Source organism: Stenella coeruleoalba, assembly GCF_951394435.1.
Source record: "Stenella coeruleoalba genome assembly, contig: scaffold_46, whole genome shotgun sequence".
Taxonomy (NCBI): domain Eukaryota; kingdom Metazoa; phylum Chordata; class Mammalia; order Artiodactyla; family Delphinidae; genus Stenella; species Stenella coeruleoalba.
In genome coordinates, this window is record NW_027645863.1 from 1,365,467 (window position 1) to 1,376,321 (window position 10,855).

At 43.5% G+C, this 10,855-nt stretch overlaps 1 long non-coding RNA gene across 2 annotated transcripts in view; it reads right to left on the reverse strand.

Annotated features, from left to right (window-relative positions):
• The window catches only part of LOC307181506, a 1,293,685-nt gene extending 1,289,923 nt beyond the window's left edge, over positions 1 to 3,762 (reverse strand). For both annotated transcript variants that reach the window (XR_013826932.1, XR_013826933.1), the window contains exon 1: positions 3,670 to 3,762. This is a non-coding gene — a long non-coding RNA (uncharacterized lncRNA). The remainder of the gene's footprint in view (positions 1 to 3,669) is intronic.
• Positions 3,763 to 10,855: the final 7,093 nt, after the last annotated feature.

Sequence of the window (10,855 nt, forward strand, 5' to 3'; positions counted from 1 at the left end):
AGACTGGAATTGCATTGAAAGCATAGGAAAAGAGGCAGAACGTCCACAATGATGCACTTGGCCAAAAAGGGCGTATGCGTTTTTTCCTGAATATATTCAGGAAAAAACGCATACACCCCTTTTGTCCAACCAAGCAAGCTTGCAAAGGAAATCTGCACTACAATGAAGTCTCACTTCCCCCCGGTCAAAAGGGCCATCTGAAAAAAGTGTAAAATCCAGAAAGGCAGGACAGGCCATGGAGAACTGGGAGCCTTATTATGCTGATGGGCGGGATGTAAATTGCAAACAGACACTCGGGAGAAGTGTATGCTGTTTCGTGAAACATCTAAAAAACAAAGCAACAGAGCCTAGGGCACTTCCACTTACGGTCCTTTAGCTTAGGGAAATAAAAATCAAAAAGACACAGCCACCCCAATGTTTGGGACGCCTCTGTTTACAAGAACCTCGTTTACCATACAAGTTCAATATCACAGAAAGTGAAAAATGGATAAAGAACTTGTGGTACTTACGTACAATGCAGTATCACTCAGCAATGAAATCTATGTCATCAGGCCCATAGCAGCATAATGAGTGGATTCAGGTACGATGATTCTAACTGAAATAAGTCACACAGAAAAAGAAACATCATAAGATATCACTAATACACGGAATGTAACCTTGGCTACACAGGAACTGAATTCCAAAACAGAACAGGGTCTCAAATTTAGAAAACCAACTTATGCTTGCTTAACGGAAAAGGTGAGTTGGGGTGCTGCATAAAACCAGAGATTGAAATGAGCACAGATAAAGTTACTTAAGCTAAATATGGAATAGACAAGAGCTACTCCTTGCTCAACGAAATGGACTCAAGACCCCATATTAAACGCCTAAGAATGTACCTGACTAGTAAGTATCTTAAAACCTATGGATTGCTATGTCTCCGAAAGAGAATCAAGCGTGTGTACAGGGGCATAAACGCAGCAGTGATAGGATTGGAGAGGTTCGGTGAGCAAATGAAGACCCTTTGAAGTCATATTGCATGGTACCCATTCCACGGGTTTCAACTACCCAGGTTTAAGGTATTCTTCCTTCAGCTAAAACATGCATGTGGAACCTAGAGTATGATCAACCATGTGATCGGGAGACGTGTTCAAATATGTCTCAGTTTTCGTACCCTGGTACTCGGGTGCAACATTCCAGACGCTTTACTAACACTCTCCCGACTTGGAGAGTCACTCCCTTTAAACTCCTGTTTGGCCCAGTTTGCAATTTCTGCGGAAGATGAACAGGAATAGCGAGAAGCAATGAGAGACTAGCTGGAGGTGTCTGGACGGGCAAATTTAAGTCTCATTTCCCACCAGGAAGAGGAATTAACCAAAGGCTCAGCGTGCCGTGCCGGAACCAGATTAGGGCCTGAAGCCATCCTGCGGTGTTGCGGCCAGCTCACAAGAAAGCGAGTTTAAGAAATGAGCTCAGGGGCACTGTAATTCACAAACCTGCAGAGTTATAAATGACAGCTATCGTCCAAAAATATACTGAAGTAAGGCTGCCAAGAGGACTTGAAAGCGGGGCAGAATTGCAGGAAACCGATTTCAGGAGGTAGACTGGAATTGCATTGAAAGCATAGGAAAAGAGGCAGAACGTCCACAATGATGCACTTGGCCAAAACGGGCGTATGCGTTTTTTCCTGAATATATTCATGAAAAAACGCATACTCCGTTTTTGGCCAACCAAGCAAGCTTGCAAAGGAAATCTGCACTACAATGAAGTCTCACTTCCCCCTGGTCAAAAGGGCCATCTGAAAAAAGTGTAAAATCCAGAAAGGCAGGACAGGCCATGGAGAACTGGGAGCCTTGTTATGCTGATGGGCGGGATGTAAATTGCCAACAGACACTCGGGAGAAGTGTATGGTGTTTCCTGAAACATCTAAAAAACAAAGCAACAGAGCTTAGGGCACTTCCACTTATGGTCCTATAGCTTAGGGAAATTAAAATCAAAAAGACACAGCCACCCCAAAGTTTGGGATGGCTCTGTTTACAAGAACCTCGTTTACAGTACAAGTTCAACATCACAGAAAGTGAAAAATGGATAAAGAAGTTGTGGTATTTACTTACAAAGCAATATCACTCAGCAATGAAATCTATGTCATCAGGCCCTTAGCAGCACAATGAGTGGATTCAGGTACGATGATTCTAACTGAAATAAGTCACACAGAAAAAGAAACATCATAAGATATCACTAATACACGGAATGTAAACTTGGCTACACAGGAACTGAATTACAGAACAGAACAGGGTCTCAAATTTAGAAAACCAACTTATGCTTGCTTAAGGGGAAAGGTGAGTTGGGGTGCTGCATAAAACCAGAGATTGAAATGAGCACAGATAAAGTTCCTTAAGCCAAATATGGAATAGACAAGAGCTACTCCTTGCTCAACGAAATGGACTCAACACCCCATATTAAACGCCTAAGAATGTACCTGACTAGTAAGTATCTTAAAACCTATGGATTGCTATGTCTCCAAAAGAGAATCAAGCATGTGTACAGGGGCATAAACGCAGCAGTGATAGGATTGGAGAGGTTCGGTGAGCAAATGAAGACCCTTTGAAGTCATAATGCATGGTACCCATTCCACGGGTGTCAACTCTCCAGGGTTAAGGTATTCTTCCTTCAGCTAAAACATGCATGTGGAACCCAGAGTATGATCAACCATGCGATCGGGAGACGTGTTCAAATATGTCTCAGTTTTCCTCCCCTGGTACTCGGGTGCAGCATTCCAGACGCTTTACTAACACTCTCCCCACTTGGGGAGTCAGCGCCTTTAACCTCCTGTTTGGCCCAGTTTGCAATTTCTGCGGAAGATGAACAGGAATAGGGAGAACCAATGAGAGACTAGCTGGAGGTGTCTGGACGGGCAAATTTAACTCTCATTTCCCACCAGGAAGAGGAAATAACCAAAGGCTCAGCATGCCGTGCCGGAACCAGATTAGGGCCTGAAGCCATCCTGCGGTGTTGCGGCCAGCTCAAAAGAAAGCGAGTTGAAGAAAGGAGCTCAGGGGCACTGTAATTCACAAACCTGCAAAGTTATAAATGACAGCTATCGTCCAAAAATATACTGAAGTAAGGCTGCCAAGAGGACTTGAAAGCGGGGCAGAATTGAAGGAAACCGATTTCAGGAGGTAGACTGGAATTGCATTTCAAGCATAGGAAAAGAGGCAGAACGTCCACAATGATGCACTTGGCCAAAAAGGGCGTATGCGTTTTTTCCTGAATATATTCAGGAAAAAACGTATACGCCCTTTTTGGCCAACCAAGCAAGCTTGCAAAGGAAATCTGCACTACAATGAAGTCTCACTTCACCCAGGTCAAAAGGGCCATCTGAATAAAGTGTAAAATCCAGAAAGGCAGGACAGGCCATGGAGAACTGGGAGCCTTGTTATGCTGATGGGCGGGATGTAAATTGCCAACAGACACTCAGGAGAAGTGTATGGTGTTTCCTAAAACACCTAAAAAACAAAGCAAAAGAGCCTAGGGCACTTCCACTTATGGTCCTATAGCTTAGGGAAATTAAATTCAAAAAGACCCAGCCACCCCAAAGTTTGGAACGGCTCTGTTTACAAGAAGCTCGTTTACAGTACAAGTTCAACATCGCAGAAAGTGAAAAATGGATAAAGAAGTCGTGGTATTTACTTAAAAAGAAATATCACTCAGCAATGAAATCTATGTCATCAGGCCCTTAGCAGTACAATGAGTAGATTCAGGTATGATGATTCTAACTGAAATAAGTCACACAGAAAAAGAAACATCATAAGATATCTCTAATACACGGAATATAAACTTGGCTACACAGGAACTGAATTCCAAAACAGAACAGGGTCTCAAATTTAGAAAACCAACTTATGCTTGCTTAAGGGGAAAGTTGAGTTGTGGTGCTGCATAAAACCAGAGATTGAAATGAGCACAGATAAAGTTCCTTAAGCCAAATATGGAATAGACAAGAGCTACTCCTTGCTCAATGAAATGGACTCAACACCGCATATTAAACGCCTAAGAATGTACCTGACTAGTAAGTATCTTAAAACCTATGGATTTCTATGTCTCCTAAAGAGAATCAAGAATGTGTATAGGAGCATAAACGCAGCAGTGATAGGATTGGAGAGGTTCGGTGAGCAAATGAAACCCTTTGAAGTCATATTGCATGGTACCCATTCCACGGGTCTCAACTCTGCAGGTTTAAGGTATTCTTCCTTCAGCTAAAACATGCATGTGGAACCCAGAGTATGATCAACCGTGTGAACGGGAGACGTGTTCAAATATGTCTCAGTTTTCCTCCCCTGGTACCTGGGTGCAACATTCCAAACGCTTTACTAACACTCTCCCAACTTGGAGAGTCAGCGCCTTTAACCTCCTGTTTGGCCCAGTTTGCAATTTCTGCGGAAGATGAACAGGAATAGCGAGAACAAATGAGAGACTAACTGGAGGTGTCTGGACGGGCAAATTTAACTCTCATTTCTCACCAGGAAGAGGAAATAACCAAAGGCTCAGCATGCCGTGTCGGAACCAGATTAGGGCCTGAAGCCACCTTGCGGTGTTGCGGCCAGCTCAAAACAAAGGGAGTTGAAGAAAGGAGCTCAGGGGCACTGTAATTCACAAACCTGCAGAGTTATAAATGACAGCTATCGTCCAAAAATATACTGAAGTAAGGCTGCCAAGAGGACTTGAAAGCGGGGCAGAATTGCAGGAAACCGATTTCAGGAGGTAGACTGGAATTGCATTGAAAGCATAGGAAAAGAGGCAGAACGTCCACAATGATGCACTTGGCCAAAAAGGGCGTATGCGTTTTATCCTGAATATATTCAGGAAAAAACGCATACGCCCTTTTTGTCCAACCAACCAAGCTTGCAAAGGAAATCTGCACTACAATGAAGTCTCACTTCCCCCCGGTCAAAAGGGCCATCTGAAAAAAGTGTAAAATCCAGAAAGGCAGGACAGGCCATGGAGAACTGGGAGCCTTGTTATGCTTATGGGCGCGAAGTAAATTGCCAACAGACACTCTGGAGAAGTGTATGGTGTTTCCAGAAAAATCTAAAAAACAAAGCAACAGAGCCTAGGCCACTTCCACTTATGGTCCTATAGCTTAGGGAAATTAAAATCAAAAAGACACAGCCACCCCAAAGTTTGGGACGCCTCTGTTTACAAGAACCTCGTTTACCTTACAAGTTCAATATCACAGAAAGTGAAAAATGGATAAAGAACTTGTGGTACTTACGTACAATGCAGTATCACTCAGCAATGAAATCTATGTCATCAGGCCCGTAGCAGCATAATGAGTGGATTCAGGTATGATGATTCTAACTGAAATAAGTCACACAAAGAAAGAAACATCATAAGATATCAGTAATACACGGAATGTAAACTTGGCTACACAGGAACTGAATTCCAAAACAGAACAGGGTCTCAAATTTAGAAAACCAACTTATGCTTGCTTAAGGGGAAAGGTGAGTTGGGGTGCTGCATAAAACCAGAGATTGAAATGAGCACACATAAAGTTCCTTAAGCCAAATATGGTATAGACAAGAGCTACTCCTTGCTCAACGAAATGGACTCAACACCCCATATTAAACGCCTAAGAATGTACCTGACTAGTAAGTATCTTAAAACCTATGGATTGCTATGTCTCCGAAAGAGAATCAAGCATGTGTACAGGGGCATAAACACAGCAGTGATAGGATTGGAGAGGTTCGGTGAGCAAATGAAGACCCTTTGAAGTCATATTGCAAGGTACCCATTCTACGGGTTTCAACTACTCAGTTTTAAGGTATTCTTCCTTCAGCTAAAACATGCATGTGGAACCTAGAGTATGATCAACCATGTAATCGGGAGACGTGTTCAAATATGTCTCAGTTTTCGTACCCTGGTACTCGGGTGCAAAATTCCAGACGCTTTACTAACACTCTCCCCACTTGGAGAGTCACTCCCTTTAACCTCCTGTTTGGCCCAGTTTGCAATTTCTGCGGAAGATGAACAGGAATAGCGAGAACCAATGAGAGACTAGCTGGAGGTGTCTGGACCAGCAAATTTAACTCTCATTTCCCACCAGGAAGAGGAATTAACCAAAGGCTCAGCGTGCCGTGCCGGAACCAGATTAGGGCCTGAAGCCATCCTGCGGTGTGGCGGCCAGCTCACAAGAAAGCGAGTTGAAGAAAGGAGCTCAGGGGCACTGTAATTCACAAACCTGCAGAGTTATAAATGACAGCTATCGTCCAAAAATATACTGAAGTAAGGCTGCCAAGAGGACTTGAAAGCGGGGCAGAATTGCAGGAAACCGATTTCAGGAGGTAGACTGGAATTGCATTTGAAGCACAGGAAAAGAGGCAGAACGTCCACAATGATGCACTTGGCCAAAAAGGGCGTATGCGTTTTTTCCTGAATATATTCAGGAAAAAACGCATACGCCCTTTTTGGCCAACCAAGCAAACTTGCAAAGGAAATCTGCACTACAATGAAGTCTCACTTCCCCCCGGTCAAAAGGGCGATCTGAAAAAAGTGTAAAATCCAGAAAGGCAGGACAGGCCATGGAGAACTGGGAGCCTTGTTATGCTGATGGGCTGGATGTAAATTGCCAACATATACTTGGGAGAAGTGTATGGTGTTTCCTGAAACATCTAAAAAACAAAGCAACAGAGCCTAGGGCACTTCCACTTATGGTCCTATAGCTTAGGGAAATTAAAATCAAAAAGACACAACCACCCCAAAGTTTGGAACGGCTCTGTTTACAACAACCTCGTTTACAGTACAAGTTCAACATCATAGAAAGTGAAAAATGGATAAAGAAGTTGTGGTATTTACTTACAAAGCAATATCACTCAGCAATGAAATCTATGTCATCAGTCCCTTAGCAGCACAATGAGTGGATTCAGGTATGATGATTCTAACTGAAATAAGTCACACAGAAAAACAAACATCATAAGATATCAGTAATACACGGAAGGTAAACTTGGCTACACAGGAACTGAATTACAGAACAGAACAGGGTCTCAAATTTAGAAAACCAACTTATGCTTGCTTAAGGGGAAAGGTGAGTTGGGGTGCTGCATAAAACCAGAGATTGAAATGAGCACAGATAAAGTTCCTTAAGCCAAATATGGAATAGACAAGAGCTACTCCTTGCTCAACGAAATGGACTCAACACCCCATATTAAACGCCTAAGAATGTACCTGACTAGTAAGTATCTTTAAACTTATGGATTGCTATGTCTCGAAAAGAGAATCAAACGTGTGTACAGGGGCATAAACGCAGCAGTGATAGGATTGGAGAGGTTCGGTGAGCAAATGAAGACCCTTTGAAGTCACATTGCATGGTACCCATTCCACGGGTTTCAACTACCCAGGTTTAAGGTATTCTTCCTTCAGCTAAAACATGCATGTGGAACCCAGAGTATGATCAACTGTGTGAACGGGAGACGTGTTCAAATATGTCTCAGTTTTCGTACCCTGGTACTCGGGTGCAACATTCCAGACGCTTTACTAACACTCTCCCCACTTGGAGAGTCAGCGCCTTTAACCTCCTGTTTGGCCCAGTTTGCAATTTCTGCGGAAGAAGAACAGGAATAGGGAGAACCAATGAGAGACTAGTTGGAGGTGTCTGGATGGGCTAATTTAACTCTCATTTCCCACCAGGAAGAGGAAATAACCAAAGGCTCAGTGTGCCGTGCCGGAAACAGATTAGGGCCTGAAGCCATCCTGCGGTGTTGCGGCCAGCTCACAAGAAAGCGAGTTGAAGAAAGGAGCTCAGGGGCACTGTAATTCACAAACCTGCAGTGTCATAAATGACAGCTATCGTCCAAAAATATACTGAAGTAAGGCTGCCAAGAGGACTTGAAAGCGGGGCAGAATTGCAGGAAACCGATTTCAGGAGGCAGACTGGAATTGCACTGAAAGCATAGAAAAAGAGGCAGAACGTCCACAATGATGCACTTGGCCAAAAAGGGCGTATGCATTTTTTCCTGAATATATTCAGGAAAAAACGCATACACCCTTTTTGGCCAACCAAGCAAGCTTGCAGAGTAACTCTGCACTACAATGAAGTCTCACTTCCCCCCGGTCAAAAGGGCCATCTATAAAAAGTGTAAAATCCAGAAAGGCAGGACAGGCCATGGAGAACTGGGAACCTTGTTATGCTGATGGGCGAGATGTAAATTGCCAACAGACACTCAGGAGAAGTGTATGGTGTTTCCTGAAACATCTAAAAAACAAAGCAGCAGAGCCTAGGGCACTTCCACTTATGGTCCTATAGCTTAGGGAAATTAAAATCAAAAAGACACAGCCACCTCAAAGTTTGGGACACCTCTGTTTACAAGAACCTCGTTTACAGTACAAGTTCAACATCGCAGAAAGTGAAAAATGGATAAAGAAGTTGTGTTATTTACTTACAAAGCAATATCACTCAGCAATGAAATCTATGTCATCAGGCCCTTAGCAGCTCAATGAGTGGATTCAGGTATGATGACTCTAACTGAAATAAGTCACACAGAAAAAGAAACATCATAAGATATCAGTAATACACGGAAGGTAAACTTGGCTACACAGGAACTGAATTACAGAACAGAACAGGGTCTCAAATTTAGAAAACCAACTTATGCTTGCTTAAGGGTAAAGGTGAGTTGGGGTGCTGCATAAAACCAGAGATTGAAATGAGCACAGATAAAGTTCCTTAAGCCAAATATGGAATAGACAAGAGCTACTCCTTGCTCAACGAAATGGACTCAACACCGCATATTAAACGCCTAAGAATGTACCTGGCTAGTAAGTATCTTAAAACCTATGGATTGCTATGTCTCCGAAAGAGAATCAAGCATGTGTACAGGGGCATAAACGCAGCAGTGATAGGATTGGAGAGGTTCGGTGAGCAAATGAAGACCCTTTGAAGCCATATTGCATGGTACCCATTCCACGGGTTTCAACTACCCAGGTTTAAGGTATTCTTCCTTCAGCTAAAACATGCATGTGGAACCCAGAGTATGATCAACCGTGTGAACGGGAGACGTGTTCAAATATGTCTCAGTTTTCGTACCCTGGTACTCAGGTGCAACATTCCAGACGCTTTACTAACACTCTCCCCACTTGGAGAGTCAGGGCCTTTAACCTCCTGTTTGGCCCAGTTTGCAATTTCTGCGGAAGATGAACAGGAATAGGGAGAACCAATGAGAGACTAGCTGGAGGTGTCTGGACGGGCAAATTTAACTCTCATTTCCCACCAGGAATAGGAATTAACCAAAGGCTCAGCGTGCCGTGCCGGAACCAGTTTAGGGCCTGAAGCCATCCTGCGGTGTTGCGGCCAGCTCACAAGAAAGCGAGTTGAAGAAAGGAGCTCAGGGGCACTGTAATTCACAAACCTGCAGAGTTATAAATGACAGCTATCGTCCAAAAATATACTGAAGTAAGGCTGCAAAGAGGACTTGAAAGCGGGGCAGAATTGCAGGAAACCGATTTCAGGAGGTAGACTGGAATTGCATTGAAAGCATAGGAAAAGAGGCAGAACGTCTACAATGATGCACTTGGCCAAAAAAGGCGTATGCGTTTTTTCCTGAATATATTCAGGAAAAAACGCATACGCACTTTTTGGCCAACCAAGCAAGCTTGCAAAGGAAATCTGCACTACAATGAAGGCTCACTTCCCCCGGATCAAAAGGGCCATCTGAAAAACGTGTAAAATCCAGAAAGGCAGGATAGGCCATGGAGAACTGGGATCCTTGTTATGCTGATGGGCGGGATGTAAAATGCCAACAGACACTAGGGACAAGTGTATGGTGTTTCCTGAAACATCTAAAAAACAAAGCAACAGAGCCTAGGGCACTTCCACTTATGGTCCTATAGCTTAGGGAAATTAAAATCAAAAAGACACAGCCACCCCAAAGTTTGGGACGCCTCTGTTTACAAGAACCTCGTTTCCCGTACAAGTTCAACATCGCAGAAAGTGAAAAATGGATAAAGAAGTTGTGGTATTTACTTACAAAGCAATATCACTCAGCAATGAAATCTATGTCATCAGGCCCTTAGCAGCTCAATGAGTGCATTCAGGTATGATGACTCTAACTGAAATAAGTCACACAGAAAAAGAAACATCATAAGATATCAGTAATACACGGAAGGTAAACTTGGCTACACAGGAACTGAATTACAGAACAGAACAGGGTCTCAAATTTAGAAAACCAACTTATGCTTGCTTAAGGGGAAAGGTGAGTTGGGGTGCTGCATAAAACCAGAGATTGAAATGAGCACAGATAAAGTTCCTTAAGCCAAATATGGAATAGACAAGAGCTACTCCTTGCTCAATGAAATGGACTCAACACCGCATATTAAACGCCTAAGAATGTACCTGACTAGTAAGTATCTTAAAACCTATGGATTGCTATGTCTCCGAAAGAGAATCAAGCATGTGTACAGGAGCATAAACGCAGCAGTGATAGGATTGGAGAGGTTCGGTGAGCAAATGAAGACCCTTTGAAGTCATATTGCATGGTACCCATTCCACGGGTCTCAACTCTCCAGGTTTAAGGTATTCTTCCTTCAGCTAAAACATGCATGTGGAACCCAGAGTATGATCAACCATGTGAACGGGAGACGTGTTCAAATATGTCTCAGTTTTCCTCCCCTGGTACCTGGGTGCAACATTCCAGACGCTTTACTAACACTCTCCCCACTTGGGGAGTCAGTCCCTTTAACCTCCTGTTTGGCCCAGTTTGCAATTTCTGCGGAAGATGAACAGGAATAGCGAGAACCAATGAGAGACTAGCTGGAGGTGTCTGGACGGGCAAATCTAACTCTCATTTCCCACCAGGAAGAGGAATTAACCAAAGGCTCAGCGTGCCGTGCC